A 6,114-nucleotide genomic window follows, 5' to 3' on the forward strand; every position below is an offset into this window, starting at 1 on the left:
GTTTAGTTGTAGTTTTTTTATTCTACTATCAAGAGTTTGTTATTTTAAAATAGTGCTGGTATGTACTATTTACTCTGAAACAGAAAAAGATGAAGAATTCTGTTTGTGAGAGGAAGATGATTTTAGCAGACAGTAACTAAAATCAATTGCTGTTTCCACATAGGACTGTTGAGATGAAGTAACTTCAGTTGGGGGAAACAGTTAGCAGACTTTTCTGCTTAAGGTATGACTAGCCATATTTCTAACAAGACTGTGTAATGCTGGAAGGCTGTCATTTCCCCTCATGGGGACCGGTAAGCCATTTTCTTAGTCTCAAACAGAATAAAGGGCTTAATATGGGCTATAAAACTGGTAGACACTTTTATGGGCTAAATCGATTGCTTTATTTGGACATTTTATACATGTTTATGCTGATAATTCACACTTATAAACTTGGGGAACGTTTTTTAACGTCAGGCACTATGTTAGACACCTTTTCCAGTCAGGAAGGGCCTTCCCAGTTGTAGGCTGAGCCTCATTTTCGCGCCATTACTGCGCAGTTGTTTTTGAGAGCAAGACATGCAGATGCATGTGTGAGGACCTGAAAGTAGTTGGAAAAGTTCCTAGAAGGCGTCTTTTGGTATCGTATTCCCCTCTGGGCTTGGTAAAGTCACAGCAAAGGCTGTAGCTGGGACTGTATAGGGGTTAAATCTGTAACCGGCTCCGGTTTCGTTATTTTAAGGGTTAAAGCTCTGAAAATTGGTGTGCAATACTTTTAATGCTTTAAGACACTGTGGTGAAATTTTGGTAAATTTTGAACAATTCCTTCATATTTTTTCACATATTCAGTAATAAAGTGTGCTCTGTTTAAAATTTAAAGAGACATTAACGGTTTTGTTTTAAAACGTTTTTTTGTGCTTTATTGACAAGTTTAAGCCTGTTTAACATGTCTGTGCCTTCAGATAAGCTATGTTCTATATGTATGAAAGTCAATGTGTCTCCCCCTTCAAAATTGTGTGATAATTGTGCCATAGCGTCCAAACAATGTAAGGACAATACTGTCACAGATAATGAAGTTGCCCAAGATGATTCATCAGATGAAGGGAGTAGACATGGTTCTACATCATCTCCTTCTGTGTCTATACCAGTTTTGCCCACGCAGGAGGCCCCTAGTACTTCTAGCGCGCCAATGCTTATTACCATGCAACAATTGACGGCTGTAATGGATAACTCCATAGCTAATATTTTATCCAAAATGCCTGCATATCAGAGAAAGCGCGATTGCTCTGTTTTAAACACTGAAGAGCAGGAGGGCGCTGATGATAATTGTTCTGTCATACCCTCACACCAATCTGAAGGGGCCATGAGGGAGGTTTTGTCAGATGGGGAAATTTCAGATTCAGAAAAAATTTCTCAACAGGCTGAACCTGATGTTGTGACATTTAAATTTAAATTAGAACATCTCCGCGCACTGCTTAAGGAGGTGTTATCTACTCTGGATGATTGTGACAACTTGGTCATTCCAGAAAAATTATGCAAGATGGACAAGTTCCTAGAGGTTCCGGTGCCCCCCGGCGCTTTTCCTATACCCAAGCGGGTGGCGGACATAGTGAATAAGGAGTGGGAGAAGCCCGGCATACCTTTTGTTCCCCCCTCTCTATATTTAAGAAATTATTTCCTATGGTCGACCCCAGAAAGGACTTATGGCAGACAGTCCCTAAGGTCGAGGGGGCAGTTTCTACTCTAAACAAGCACACTACTATTCCTATCGAGGATAGTTGTGCTTTCAAAGATCCTATGGATAAAAAATTGGAGGGTTTGCTTAAAAAGATTTTTGTACAGCAAGGTTACCTTCTACAACCCATTTCGTGCATTGTTCCTGTCACTACAGCAGCGTGGTTCTGGTTCGAGGAACTAGAAAAGTCGCTCAGTAGAGAGACTCCATATGAGGAGGTTATGAACAGAGTTCACGCACTTAAGTTGGCTAACTCTTTTATTTTAGATGCCGCTTTGCAATTAGCTAGATTAGCGGCGAAAAATTCAGGGTTTGCAATTGTGGCGCGCAGAGCGCTTTGGCTAAAGTCTTGGTCAGCGGATGTATCATCCAAGACAAAATTGCTTAACATCCCCTTCAAGGGTAAAACTCTCTTTGGACCAGAATTGAAAGAGATTATCTCAGACATCACTGGGGGAAAGGGCCACGCCCTCCCACAAGATAGGCCTTTCAAGGCCAAGAATAAGTCTAATTTTCGTTCCTTTCGTAATTTCAGGAACGGACCGGCCTCTAATTCTGCATCCTCTAAGCAAGAGGGTAATGCCTCACAGTCCAAACCAGCCTGGAAACCGATGCAAGGCTGGAACAAGGGTAAGCAGACCAAGAAGCCTGCTACCGCTAACAAAACAGCATGAAGGAGTAGCCCCCGATCCGGGACCGGATCTAGTGGGGGGCAGACTCTCTCTCTTTGCTCAGGCTTGGGCAAGAGATGTTCAGGATCCCTGGGCGCTAGAAATAGTTTCTCAGGGTTATCTTATGGAATTCAAGGAACTACCCCCAAGGGGAAGGTTCCACATGTCTCACTTATCCTCAAACCAAATAAAGAGACAGGCGTTCTTACATTGTGTAGAAGACCTGTTAAAGATGGGAGTGATACACCCAGTTCCAATGACGGAACAAGGAATGGGATTTTACTCAAATCTGTTCGTAGTTCCCAAAAAAGAGGGAACCTTCAGACCAATTCTGGATTTAAAGATCCTAAACAAATTTCTCAGGGTACCATCGTTCAAAATGGAAACCATTCGAACGATTCTACCCACTATCCAGGAAGGTCAATTTATGACTACCGTGGATCTAAAGGATGCGTACCTACATATTCCTATCCACAAAGAACATCATCAGTTCCTAAGGTTCGCCTTTCTGGACAAACATTACCAGTTTGTGGCCCTCCCATTCGGATTAGCCACTGCTCCAAGGATTTTCACAAAGGTACTCGGGTCCCTTCTAGCGGTTCTAAGACTGAGGGGCATTGCAGTAGTACCATACTTGGACGACATTCTAATACAAGCGTCGTCCCTTTCAAAAGCAAAGGCTCATACAGACATCGTTCTGGCCTTTCTCAGATCTCACGGATGGAAGGTGAACATAGAAAAAAGTTCTCTGTCTCCGTCAACAAGAGTTCCCTTCTTGGGAACAATAATAGATTCCTTAGAAATGAGGATTTTTCTGACAGATGTCAGAAAGTCAAAACTTCTAAGCGCTTGTCAAGTTCTTCATTCTGTTCCACGTCCTTCCATAGCTCAGTGCATGGAAGTAGTAGGGTTGATGGTTGCAGCAATGGACATAGTTCCTTTTGCGCGAATTCATCTAAGACCATTACAACTGTGCATGCTGAAACAGTGGAATGGGGACTATACAGACTTGTCTCCAGTGATTCAAGTAGATCAGAAGACCAGAGATTCACTCCGTTAGTGGCTAACCCTGGGCCACCTATCCCAGGGAATGAGCTTCCGCCGACCAGAGTGGGTCATTGTCACGACCGACGCCAGTCTAGTGGGCTGGGGCGCGGTCTGGGAATCCCTGAAAGCTCAGGGACTATGGTCTCGGGAAGAGTCTCTTCTCCCGATAAACATTCTGGAGCTAAGAGCGATATTCAATGCTCTCAGGGCTTGGCCTCAGCTTGCAAAGGCCAGATTCATAAGATTCCAATCAGACAACATGACGACTGTTGCGTATATCAATCATCAGGGGGGAACAAGGAGTTCCCTGGCGATGAAAGAAGTGACCAAAATAATACAATGGGCGGAGGATCACTCCTGCCATCTATCTGCGATCCACATCCCAGGTGTGGAAAACTGGGAAGCGGATTATCTGAGTCAGACATTCCATCCGGGGGAGTGGGAACTCCACCCGGAGATCTTTGCCCAGTTGACTCAATTATGGGGCATTCCAGACATGGATCTGATGGCGTCTCGTCAGAACTTCAAGGTTCCTTGCTACGGGTCCAGATCCAGGGATCCCAAGGCGACTCTAGTGGATGCACTAGTAGCACCTTGGACCTTCAACCTAGCTTATGTGTTTCCACCGTTTCCTCTCATTCCCAGGCTGGTAGCCAGGATCAAACAGGAGAGGGCCTCGGTGATCTTGATAGCTCCTGCGTGGCCACGCAGGACTTGGTATGCAGACCTGGTGAATATGTCATTGGTTCCACCATGGAAGCTACCTTTGAGACAGGACCTTCTTGTTCAGGGTCCATTTGAACATCCAAATCTGGTCTCCCTCCAGCTGACGGCTTGGAGATTGAACGCTTGATTCTTTCAAAGCGTGGGTTTTCAGATTCTGTGATAGATACTCTGGTTCAGGCCAGAAAACCGGTAACTAGAAAGATTTACCATAAAATATGGAAAAGATATATCTGCTGGTGTGAATCCAAGGGATTCCCTTGGAATAAGATAAAAATTGCTAAGATTCTTTCCTTTCTGCAAGAAGGTTTGGATAAAGGATTATCTGCGAGTTCTCTAAAGGGACAGATTTCTGCTTTATCTGTCTTACTACACAAACGACTGGCAGCTGTGCCAGATGTTCAAGCATTTGTTCAGGCTCTGGTTAGGATCAAGCCTGTTTACAGACCTTTGACTCCTCCCTGGAGTTTAAATCTAGTTCTTTCAGTTCTTCAAGGGGTTCCGTTTGAACCTCTACATTCCATAGATATTAAGTTGTTATCTTGGAAAGTTTTGTTTTTGGTTGCTATTTCTTCTGCTAGAAGAGTTTCAGAGTTATCTGCTCTGCAGTGTTCTCCGCCCTATCTGGTGTTCCATGCAGATAAGGTGGTTTTGCGTACTAAGCCTGGTTTTCTTCCAAAGGTTGTTTCTAACAAAAATATTAACCAGGAGATAGTTGTACCTTCTTTGTGTCCGAATCCAGTTTCAAAGAAGGAACGTTTGTTACACAATTTGGACGTAGTGCGTGCTCTAAAATTCTATTTAGAAGCTACAAAAGATTTCAGACAAACATCTTCTCTGTTTGTCGTCTATTCTAGTAAAAGGAGAGGTCAAAAAGCGACTTCTACCTCTCTTTCCTTTTGGCTTAAAAGCATCATCCGATTGGCTTACGAGACTGCCGGACGGCAGCCTCCTGAAAGAATCACAGCTCACTCCACTAGTGCTGTGGCTTCCACATGGGCCTTCAAGAACGAGGCTTCTGTTGATCAGATATGTAAGGCAGCGACTTGGTCTTCACTGCACACTTTTGCCAAATTTTACAAATTTGATACTTTTACTTCTTCGGAGGCTATTTTTGGGAGAAAGGTTTTGCAAGCCGTGGTGCCTTCCGTTTAGGTAACCTGATTTGCTCCCTCCCTTCATCCGTGTCCTAAAGCTTTGGTATTGGTTCCCACAAGTAAGGATGACGCCGTGGACCGGACACACCAATGTTGGAGAAAACAGAATTTATGCTTAACTGATAAATTACTTTCTCCAACGGTGTGTCCGGTCCACGGCCCGCCCTGGTTTTTTAATCAGGTCTGATGAATTATTTTCTCTAACTACAGTCACCACGGTACCATATGGTTTCTCCTATTTTTTCCTCCTGTCCGTCGGTCGAATGACTGGGGTGGGCGGAGCCTAGGAGGGACTATATGGCCAGCTTTGCTGGGACTCTTTGCCATTTCCTGTTGGGGAAGAGATATTCCCTCAAGTAAGGATGACGCCGTGGACCGAACACACCGTTGGAGAAAGTAATTTATCAGGTAAGCATAAATTCTGTTTTCCTTATATATATTTATATATATATAGTAAAACATATAGACTGCACTCACTGGATTTGTGAAAAAAAACAAACATAATTTATGCTTACCTGATAAATTTATTTCTCTTGTGATGTATCGAGTCCACGGATTCATCCTTACTTGTGGGATATTCTCCTTCCCTACAGGAAGTGGCAAAGAGAGCACCCACAGCAGAGCTGTCTATATAGCTCCTCCCTTAGCTCCACGCCCCAGTCATTCGACCGAAGGCTAGGAAGAAAAAGGAGAAACTATAGGGTGCAGTGGTGACTGAAAGTTTTAAAATAAAAATATATATGCCTGTGGACTTGATACATCACAAGAGAAATAAATGTATCAGGTAAGCATAAATTATGTT

Source organism: Bombina bombina, unplaced genomic scaffold, assembly GCF_027579735.1.
Source record: "Bombina bombina isolate aBomBom1 unplaced genomic scaffold, aBomBom1.pri scaffold_1668, whole genome shotgun sequence".
NCBI classification, from domain to species: Eukaryota; Metazoa; Chordata; class Amphibia; order Anura; family Bombinatoridae; genus Bombina; species Bombina bombina.